General features: G+C 40.3%; 1 long non-coding RNA gene across 1 annotated transcript; it reads right to left on the reverse strand.

The window, feature by feature from the left end:
• Positions 1 to 4,427: 4,427 nt before the first annotated feature.
• On the reverse strand, positions 4,428 to 7,813 carry LOC310681868. Its single transcript, XR_014513668.1, has 3 exons — positions 7,767 to 7,813; positions 7,335 to 7,469; positions 4,428 to 4,490 (listed from the first exon to the last, which is right to left on the reverse strand). It is a non-coding gene; the product is annotated as an uncharacterized lncRNA (long non-coding RNA).
• Between the last annotated feature and the right edge of the window lie 3,575 nt (positions 7,814 to 11,388).

Below are 11,388 nucleotides of genomic sequence, written 5' to 3' on the forward strand. Positions count from 1 at the left end.
ATGAAACACTGAGTGCATGAGCCTACATTTAGCCCATGTATTTAGTAATGATATAGTCCTATTTCACAGAGATGAAGAAATTCAACCTGTAAGTACAAACCTCATTTAAATTCCCAGGAGCTGCTAGGCATGCCCCTATTTTCAGTTCTTCAATCATTCTTAACTCACATTACCATGTCACTGAAATATTATCACTCCTAAAACCACTGATAGTTGCCAAATGGTAGATGAAATCTTTCCCTACTTTATTTTCGTAACCCCAAACTAGCAAACGAATACTTCACCAGGTGTACTTTTAACATAATGATATGATATCATAGTATTAGGTATGAAATCCTTAAAAGCTACCAGAGAGCATGGTAGCTCTTTACGTTTCCAGATTAATATTATGTACAGTAAGCTTCTTGGGAAATTGGAGGATATTCTTAAAAGAAGCTAGGGGTTTTTTCCCCCCTTCAAAAATACAAACAGCATAACAGATGAAAGGTAGCATGGTTTTTATAGACCACAAGGGCCACCAATGTAAATTAGGAGAGGAAGATTAAAGTCTCTGAGGCTATATTATCCCAGATTGTATATGCACTGGTTCTATTCTTGATTATGAAGAAATTATGGCTAAAGAAAAGACAATCTGTTTTCCAAGCTGTCTGAATTCCCTACTGTCCTTAGAAAATTGTTTATGAAAAGGAAAAGATGCTGTTCATATTCATTATTTTTCTTCCATATCTAAAAAAAGGATATCTATATTTAATCCATAGTTTTCCAGTGTATGTGTGTATTTAATGATATGTTTAACAACTCTGTTGCTAATAATACAAATTTCCTCCCCCAGGCAGTTTTTCAGTAAAGCTTTAAAAAACACCCAGACGTAGCTTTTCAAGCTTGCAAGTAGAGTCATTTTCAACAAGTAGTTTAATTCAAAATACATATCTGCAGTGGCATTGTTTTGACATGCAAAACTAACAGTTCTCTTTCAGGCACAGAAGGAACAGAGGCAATCTTTATTTGGCATCAATATTTGGCATTCATATAGCCAAAACAATATTTGTAAGATCTGCATAGTCTGAACCTATGCATATTTAGTCAGAATCAAGTTCCATTCAGTATAATTGGACTCATGCCAAAATAGTTGTATTTAAGACTACAGCATTTTCTTTTTAAGTCGTTGTTAGCATATAGGCTTTCTTGGGGGTTGTGATCTTTAATTTATATACAGGGTCTCCAGGAATGAGAAGTGTTATTTAATATATCCACTGATTTCAAAGTTAAATGACCCAACATCATATTCTCAGAAGACTGACATATCTTATTTCCATTTTCCCCCCAGATCCATATCTGGATCTTTCACAGGTTTGCTGGGACCACTCATAGCGTCTAATATTTAATTTAAAAGTGTGTCTCATAAGATTTTGGTTCATTCAATGTCCAGTTTTGTTCTTTGTCTGAACTTTCCATCAACTCCACTGGATGCAGAGTCATAAGCCCAGTTCTGACAATGTAGGGTGGTTGATATAAATTGGCATGATATGACCTAGTAGAAACATTGTGTTTGAGTGTGATTTCCCACACAGGAACACCTGCAATTATGATGCTTAAATCACCCGAGGTGGCCAATATGTGGACTATAACTGGTTGTTGTTGTTGTTGTTTAGTTGTTTAGTCGTGTCCGACTCTTCGTGACCCCATGTACCAGAGCACGCCAGGTACTTCTGTCTTCCACTGCCTCCCGCAGTTTGGTCAAACTCATGCTGGTAGCTTTGAGAACACTATCCAACCATCTCGTCCTCTGTCAACCCCTTCTCCTTGTGCCCTCCATCTTTTCCAACATCAGGGTCTTTTCCAGGGAGTCTTCTCTTCTCATGAGGTGGCCAAAGTATTGGAGCCTCAGCTTCAGGATCTGTCCTTCCAGTGAGCACTCAGGGCTGATTTCCTTCAGAATGGATACGTTTGAACTTCTTGCAGTCCATGGGACTCTCAAGAGTCTCCTCCAGCACCATAATTCAAAAGCATCAATTCTTCGGCAATCAGCCTTCTTTATTGTCCATTCCCCTTCATGGATCCCCTTCATGGATCACTGCCTTGCCGTGGCGAAGGGGCTTGAATAACTCTGAGAAGCTATGAACTATGCCGAGCAGGGCACCCAAGATGAACAGGTCATAGTGGAGAGTTTTGACCAAACGTGATCCACCTGGAGGAGGAACCGGCAAGCCACTCCAGTATCCCTGCCAAGAAAACTCCATGGACAAAGACAACAGGCAAACTGGTGGTCCACCCCAAAGGCTCATGTCTAAGTTTGAGCTTTGGACCTCGTGCATGATACTTTACTATCCTGCCAGGATAGTAAAACCAACATGGCTCTGATGTGTGCAACTGAAGTCTCCAGAATGGTGCCCAGGAGATGTTAAATTATGTCTCTGTTTCTTGCCTTGTTGCGACTGAGTGAAAAGGGAGCTCTGTATGGTGAGGGTTTGAGTCCTCAGAGCTCTCTTTCCCTTTCGGCTCTGACATGACTGTTGCTGGCCAGAAACAGAAAAAATGAGCGAGACCCTAATCTTAACATTCCTCATGATGGAGCCTGAAGAATTCATATCAACTATTTGCCTATGCAAAGAGCTACTGGGCATTACCACTAGGAAAGTATTATTAGGAACTTAGAGTATTGCTATCTCCTAGCTACCATTCTGAAGACCTTGTCACATACACCAGGACCATGTAGGTTGCAGAAGTTGGCTGCTACCCATTTTATCTTCTCTGACTAGCAGTGGCTTTCGGAGGACTCAGGCAGAAGTCTTGCACACTTTGCAGAATTATTTTTATTTTATTAAACAAGATTTATATGCTGCTTAATTAACAAAAACCTCTCAGCAGTTTACATAAATCAATATGAAATAGTCCTTAAGAGTACTGATAATATGATCAGCATTATCATTATTGCAACATCTTGCTTAAACTAAAGGATTGTGTGCAAAGCTGGCAAAATGCTTCAGGGAACCTGACGCTCTTCCACCCACCTCTGCAGTAAGTCAAGAGAAGCAGAATTGACAAGGCACTGCCTTCATTGTAGCTGACATTGTTGCCACGTAAATTTTGAGTGTGGCAACAGAGGTGCCAGCCAGCTGAGCCCATAACAAGCTGGGACCAAACTTCAGAGGTGCCTTGGGTTTGGCTCATGTTAGATATAGAAATTCTGAACTGGAAAATGCACTTACACACACACATGCACTGGACAGTTCCAGAGGTCACTGTCACCCCTGCTATTTAATCTCAGCCACTGGGGTCTGCCACTTTACCTCCTTCTCCTTGAAAATGATCATTCTTCTTTTCTTTGATGGTGCTGCTTCATTAACAATGTTCAGAGAGCATACCTTCCTTTTTAGAACTCTCAACTCCTTTCATCTACCATCAAAATAAAACCAGAAAAGATATCTGGCATATATTCTGAAGGCCAGAGCTAGCTACACCCCTCCCCCAATGCTTAGTTCCCCCAGGAGATGTCTTCTGAATACTTGTTGATGGTGTTCATATAGTCAAAGAAGCCATCTGGCTGCCAGGGGGAAACGTGTCATGTAAAATTTAAAAAATGTCTGGCTGTGTGAAATATTGATAGCAAGATCTTTAAAAATGACTGTTGTGAAATATTTCTCTATCATACATATTGCATAAAACATAATCACTTTTACAGTATTCTTGAGGTTCATGATTCAGTGATTCTCATTTTCAGTTGGTGAAATCAGAGATGTTAATTAATGTACCAACCTGAGCCATTTAAATCAATATGAGATGTGACATTAGGGGCATTACTTTGCACTTAAAAAATAACTAATTTACTCTCAGTGTAACAGCTTCATTATTTCTTTTCTGTTATGGGAGAGACAGAAAATATGAACAACATATTTTACACTTACATACCTTAATTCAGTTTAAAACAGTTCAAAAACATCTGGTTTCCCAGACTGTACCACTAAGACCAAAAGCAATAAAATGGGCCTGCTCTGCATTTAATTGTTCCCTGGGAGACATATGCATGTGTTCAATGCCCCTGAGCAATGTTAAGACTCTTATTAAAATTCTTTTTGCATTCCTTTGCATTTGGTTTCAGTCATAGGATGTTTCTAGGCATTATATGCCAATGAGTTCCTTCCACGGAGTTGGTGATAGACCATGCATTTCTGAAGAATGGAGCCCGTGGTTTCCTTCTGCCATCCATGTTCTCCTGCTAAAATGAAATACTGCTCTATTGTAATTTGCTAGGTATCTTTCCCCAACCAATACTGATTTCTATACAATACACTTATTTCCCCATCCTGGACATCTGACATGCCTTTTTAATCACTCTCTGGAAAACTGTGGGAGCCTTTTAGATAACAACTTGACTGGTAGCCACAGGGAAGAAGGAATTCCAAGCAGACACATGAGCGGGAAGATGCAGAAAGATCTCTCTCTGTTCCTCATCCACTGGTCCATGGTGATCACAGAAGAAGGAAAACACCCTTGAGGGTGGTAGGGGTTGATATTAATATTGGGTATACGAAATGTGTTGTATAAAAATGTTTCCATGATGTAAAATTAGAAAATTGAAAAATAATATATATATATATATATTTTAAAAAGAAAAGAAAACACCCTTAATTCCCACTTAGTAGAAGGATATTTTCCCCTCTGGCCTGCTATCATCATCATTATTACATATAAATTGTCCACCAATCAATAAAGCTCTCTAGGGAGCTTACAGAACAGAAACAAACACCATGCCTTATTTATTTTTTTAAAAAACCCCACAATACAACAAACATCAATTATAACAACATAAAACTGGTGGGCCTCTTTGGAGAGGTTATTCCATAACAAGGGTGCTACCACTAAGAAGGCCTCTGGTGGTGGTCACAGCACCTTCTGCTGGTCCACCCAGCCAACCCATGCTTCCTTCCTACCCAGAGAGTCTCTCCACCTTCTCCTTTGCTGCCTTAGTCTAGGAAGGATCTTTGGGAAAATCTTGGTGGGTTAGTGGTTTAAGTGTTTCCATGAAGGGCAGCAAACCATCGAAGATTACCCTTGGTCTGGCAGACTGTCAAAAAGCAGAACAGTGGCAAGTGTCAACAGAGTTTGTGAGTTATTGATGCGTGATTGGCGTTTGTCCATCCAAATGATGACAGAAGAATTGTGTATTCCATGTGAAATCCTTACTGAGGTTACTGAGTTGTCCAACCCTCCATATTCTCCCGATCAGGCCCCACAAGATCTCTTTCGTTTTCCAAAACTGAAATCTGCACTGAAAGGGCACATATTTTCCAACATATCACACATCCAAGCTGCTGTGACTAGGGAAATGAAAGCAGTATGAAAAGAGGACTTCTCCCGAAGTTTCCAACAGTTCTGCAAACGTTGTCAATGGTGCATTGTATCAGAGGGGGACTACTTTAAAGACCTGTCAGGGATGTATGTTTGAATATTTCTCGCTGTCCGATTTCTGTGACCATTCACCGAACTTTCCGGTCACACCTTGTATGAACTGAGTAGGGAAAGAATTCCCAATGAAATGCTGACAGGTAGATTTGAATCCACTCTCAGGTGGACCCCAAACCTCTAAGGTTGACATAACAGCAAAATGCAATGTGAGAGTTAGATCTGCCCACTATTGCAATAATGACCAGGGCCGGCAGCCATGGCTCAAGCAGCACAATCTCATCTGTTGGCTCTGTGTAGCTAATGCCTTGCATTTTCATGCTAGCTAGCCTCTTAGCAGGCTAGTAACTGTTGTGGGCTTATACAAGGCTGATCATAGGCCAGAGTACTTAACATGCAAAGTAGTGGGCTCCCTGCATATCTATTTCTTTTATTCAGATAGCTTCTGTTTTCCCCCCGACACCCCCTTTAAACACACCAGCCAAGCCAGTGGTAGGCTCCCTGTTATGTGTCAAGTCAATTGGCAAAGCCTTGCCTCTAACGTAACTAATGCAGAGATTAAATTCCGCTCTTCCCCACACAAGAAAATTTAATATCAACATTGAGGTGCCTTGCCAAAGACTGAATGCAAGAAAGCCACATGCCTGACCTGGCTCCAGTACTTTTTTGTCCCATCTGCTTTAGAGATATTATTCCCTCCATAAAAGCCATGAAAATTGCCTATCAATTTGCATGCTATAAACTAATCTCTTTGGATGCTACGCATTACAAAGTATTCGGTTCTGCCGCATGCTATTTAAATATCCAGAAATAATGACATCCCTCGGTGCTGGATGAATGCCATGAAGTCAGAGAGGATTGCCCTTTCAGTCTAAGACTTCAGTGTGTCTCTGTGTGTGTCACTTATTGACTGTGAAAACGCATGAAAGTGTTTCCTAATCTCTGGGGGAAATACGTAATGAAACATCAGTGCCCTCTTACGATTTGTCACATAAAAATATGTGCACATCCTTTACTTTATTTGGAAGATAAGAATCCTAATAACATGGCATGCACTTTCAAGGGATAGGATTGATTGCGTATTCTTCTGAAGAATTGTAGGCCTGATTGTTGATCTCAAATCAGAGTAGTCTAGGGTAGTGCTGTGCCAAAACCCACCAAAAGTTTTATCTACCTGTGAAAGAGGCTTCCTGCTTGCCTTCTTCTTTCACTTTAGGATTTCTTTACAATTTTTGTGGGTGTGGGGTTATTTTTAGCTTAACTTATCTCTCACAAACACCCCTCAGGCACCTCAAAAGTACACTGAGCGCAACAAAAACCCTGCACCCTGCCCATAATAATTTCACATAAATTTTATATCCCCTTTAGTAATTTTCAAATGCAATTTATTTCCTCAATCATTGATAGAGAATGGTTCAGGAGGGGGCAGGGGAGGAAATTCAGGAGGAACTTTCAGCACAGCGCTAGTCTTGGCCTACCCTAACTTTCTTTTAGAATGTGTGTGAGAGAGAATTATTGCTTTTTTAAAGGGCATTTCCAATAGTTCAGAACCGGAAGACCTCTTTTACCATTTCCCGCCCTATCATCTGCCAGTTTTTCTCTTTTCTTCACCTCCTCAAACATACTAATTTATAGAAGAAAAGAGGGAAACAGCAGCTGAATGAACCAATCAGAAAACCAGGAACTGCTCCTCAGCCTTAGACTCATGAGTGTACATTGTTGATAGCAGCCCTCAGGAGTGTGTGTGTGTGTGTGTGTGTGTGTAATGTTTGGTGAGCACTCATATAATTCCCCTTAAAAATAATTTCCACACTTCGTGCATTAAAGTCAAATGCTCAGAAATCCTAGAAGAGGTTGTCAAACTATACACGAAGGGCACAATACTGCCTTCTCACCACTACCACATTTCCCTGCAACAAAAAATGTCTTACCTTCTGGATGGAGGAGGAGGTGCCTATCTAATAGAGAAAGGCTTCAGCTATGACAAGAAAGGCTCATTGGATTTCACTTCTGGTGGGAAATAACGTTCTGGATATCTTTTCCACCATGGATTACACTGGGTGTCCCTATTGAGAAATGAATCTCAGACCACCATTCGCTGATGAAAGATAAGCCTGATGATTCACATATCATCAATGCTGGACCCTCAACCTGCAAACCACTCCCACTTCTCCAAGGTGGGTTACCCCCCCCCTTTCTTGAAACGGGGGTAGATCTTTACCCTATAAAAAGCATGAAAGGAAGCAGTAGATGTTATTCATTTCTCCTGCTCCTCCTTGGAGGTTTGAACAGCTCTTAGATGATACGGCATAGTCTCCTATGGTTTTATTCATATACCTTGTTTTCTCAGCACAATCTCTTACCATACGCAGAATGGTGGTTTAGATGAAAGAGTGACCAGATGCTCTGCTCTTTGACCTTTGGGAACATCATGAGCTTGTAGCTGTCACATCACAAATGAAAATGAGCTCAGTTGTCTGAACCCTGCCCTTTGGGATGTTTGTCGACATCATAAAAGGACCACACACTTTATTGCAGTTGTCAGCCTCAGCTCAGGAGGCAAAAGCTATCTTTGCACTTGCGTGGGTGCTGAAAGCTGGAAAACAGAGAGGTACCTTTGGAAACAATTCAGGTATTAGAAGCTCTGTTTGCAAACTTTCTAAACTGGAATATATTCAAATAAACACATGGCACATACCAGAAGCTTCAGTTATTTAGGACACACTAAAATATGGTAAAAGCTGTTTAGCAATGTGCCAAGCTATTCTTCATTCAAACTAAGCTGACTTCCTTCATCCTCCCAACATTATTTTTTCTGTTACTCAATCAGCTGAGATACAGATTTATTTCTATAAAAGAAGTTTCCATGTCTGCATGGCACCTCCTCTATTCTGGGAGCCCTCTCCGCTGACATCTGAGCAGACATGTATAGGATTGCATGCATAGGATTAATATTACTTGACATGTTCACAAGATAAGGCCTCACTGATCTGGAGAAATGCCTTTGGAAACAGTGCTGTGAGGGATCCTGGTAAGGCAGGGTTGGTCTCCACATAGTTCCCTGGCTTCCCCAGAACAATGTAAAGTGTTGGGAGCATAAGAGGAAACAGAGAGTGTCCGGCAGCTCATGAAAAGTTAGTGTGTGAGAACACTCAAGGGGACAGGAGCAACAAATGAGGAAAACAGAAGGGATAGAGAAACAAGGGTGGTTTAAATGCAATGAGAGAATTATGAGGGAGGAAGACAGAGGAGATAGAGGGTGAAAAGATGCACTGTCACGGCTAAAATGGCCGCTGTTTCTTTAATGCTTAAAAAAGCTGGGTCAGCATGAGTCAGCGGCCTGCACTGGGTTGTATATATAGAGTGAGAAATGTTACTTGGGGTTGGTTGGTTGGTGAAAGCTGGTAGTGTTGGTGTGTACAGTTGGTCAGTCGCTTTTGCACAAAGACTTTTAAGAATAAAAGCAGAAAGCACTCTGCAAGGATATTATTGTGGACTCTTTTATGCCGACAAAGGTCTGAGGACTAGGCTGAGGAGACAAAGGGAGGTCAGAACCCTTTCCTTTTTTTTTTTTTAACAAACACTGACATGCACTACAAATGGAATTTCTGCTTCCTCAGTGAGGAGAACAAGGAGAGGGAAAGAGAAAGAGCAACAGGGTGGAAAGTTCTGAGCTGTTACTCTAGGGCTGTTAGCTCCATATTTTAACAACACTATGGAATTGGTGTTTTTTTGTAAGCCACTTAGAAGCCATCTGGCATTAAGCAGTACATAAAATAAAGACTACTACCAATACCTGGGGGTAGAGCTGACAAATGGCTAAAACTTGATGAGTCTGCAGGGGATGTGGGGCTCCCTGAACTCTCCCCTTCAATTTTGTGGATTCACAAGAGAATGCCTATACATTCATCAGGTATGAATGTGTGTCATATGCCCAGTCTTCTAATGCCTTAACGCAGAAGAATACATCTCCATCTGCCGTATATCATCACATTACAATTTGTTGGGGATAATTGCAGCCCTATTTTTAGAAACCATGTCTTACAAAGTAATCAACTCTTGCATGTGTGATTTAACCATCTGGTACACTTAACTTAGACCCTATGGATTTCCCCCCAAGAGGCTATTGCTTCTGTTAATTTCAGCTATGGCTATTCTGTGCTGAATTTTTAGATCATTTTCCCTCTCAGTGGTCCATCGCGTTTGACCTGAATGCCTCAAATCCTTTCTGCAATTTCAGTAAGAAGAGGAATTAGTTACAGCTGCTATCATACTGTTTAGATAGTTCTACGGTTGAGTATTTAATGGGACAGTGTCCCAGAAGGTTCAGTATCTTTTATGAACTGACCATTGGAAAGAACCATAATGGGTTTTCAGTTGCTGTAAAGAAAAGAGATAAGTCAATGAAACTGAAAATAAAAGTTGCTATCTCAGAAACTGGAACCCTGTTATTAATCCCCTCAAAACTAGTAGATAGATAAACTGTCTTTGAAAATGAAGAATGCACTTTTAACCAATGTAGTCAGTAGTGCTGATATATGATGTCCTTAATCATCTTAGAGCAGGCACCCCCAAATTCATCCCTCCAGATGTTTTGGGACTACAACTCCCATGATCCCTAGCTAGCAGGACCAGTGGTCAGGGGTGATGGGAACTGTAGTCCCAAAAACATCTGGAGGGCCGAGTTTGGGGTTGCCTGTCTTAGAGTGTCATTTATTGGTAGTGACTACCACAAGGAAGTGCTGAAGGACACAGGACTGTAACAACAACATATTAACAAGTAAAAGTTTACACCAAACAAAATGGACAAACCCTCATTACAATTGCAAAGTGTACATTTGTCTTGCTGTCCAGGGTACAAAAAGTGGGGAAACCACTGTATGAAAATATACACACATGGAAAAAGACAGGGGTTCAGGCCAAGGTAAGGTACAATATAAAATATAATATATAAAGCAAGTAAAGTTTGGACTTGTTGTAATAACTTTGGAGTGCTGCTTCTATGCATTGTATGTTTTGTGATTTCAGGTACATTTGTTGAACCTTGCTTGCTTTATATATCATACTTTATATTGTACCTTACCTGAACCCATGTCTTTTTCCACTTGCTGTCCAGTGTGGCAGAATTATACACATTTTTTGGTCATAATGATTGTTGCTGTTCAGATGTCTTTCATGTCATTTCAAAGTATTTGCTTCAGTGGGTTGTTTTGTTTTGCTTTTTAAGTGCAACAAAATTATACATAGTTTTTGTCGTAGACCTACACTACTTGTTACATAATTTCACAGCATTTTAGTGTATCCATTATGTTTTCTATTATACCTATATTGCCAATCTCTGCATCTGCCCTATACTTTGCTGCCTCCCCAAAACATCCCTCCCTGTTTTGTTTTTATTTATTTAACAAAATTTAGATAATGTAATAAAACCTAAAAAAAAAACCATAAACATGAACATTAGCAAGAAAATGGGATTAAAAGCTTTTTTAAAAATCGAAACTGAAATATACTCGGAGTCAAGAGTGGATTTCATGCTCTTTATTCAGCTCATAGTGGTGAGGAGGAATGAAAGTTCCCTCAAAATATCTGCTTTATATACATTATTTACACAATGGGCTGCACGTGATTGGCTAATTCCGGGATTCTCCAGTAGGCCAATCAGGTTGTGGATTCACTTCCACCTGGAGCTGGATTGGGTGGCTCCTGCGGACCAATCATACTGCTGCATTGGTCTAGGACCAATCAGACTGCTGCATTCTGAATCCTATTGTTCTAGGACCAATAGTCTACTAAAAACCAACAATAAATTCAAGTAACTAATCCTATTAATACTATTGCAATGATACATTTTAAAGTGTTGTGTGCTTCTAGAAGTTGTGCATTGTGTGGGTATGTTTTTAACCTGGATTTGAACACTCCTGCCCTTCATCCATCTACCCCATTTATTTATTCAATAACAATATTAATTAGGCACAATGAATCAGC

This window comes from Podarcis tiliguerta, assembly GCF_965153285.1.
Source record: "Podarcis tiliguerta genome assembly, chromosome: 7".
Taxonomy (NCBI): Eukaryota; Metazoa; Chordata; class Lepidosauria; order Squamata; family Lacertidae; genus Podarcis; species Podarcis tiliguerta.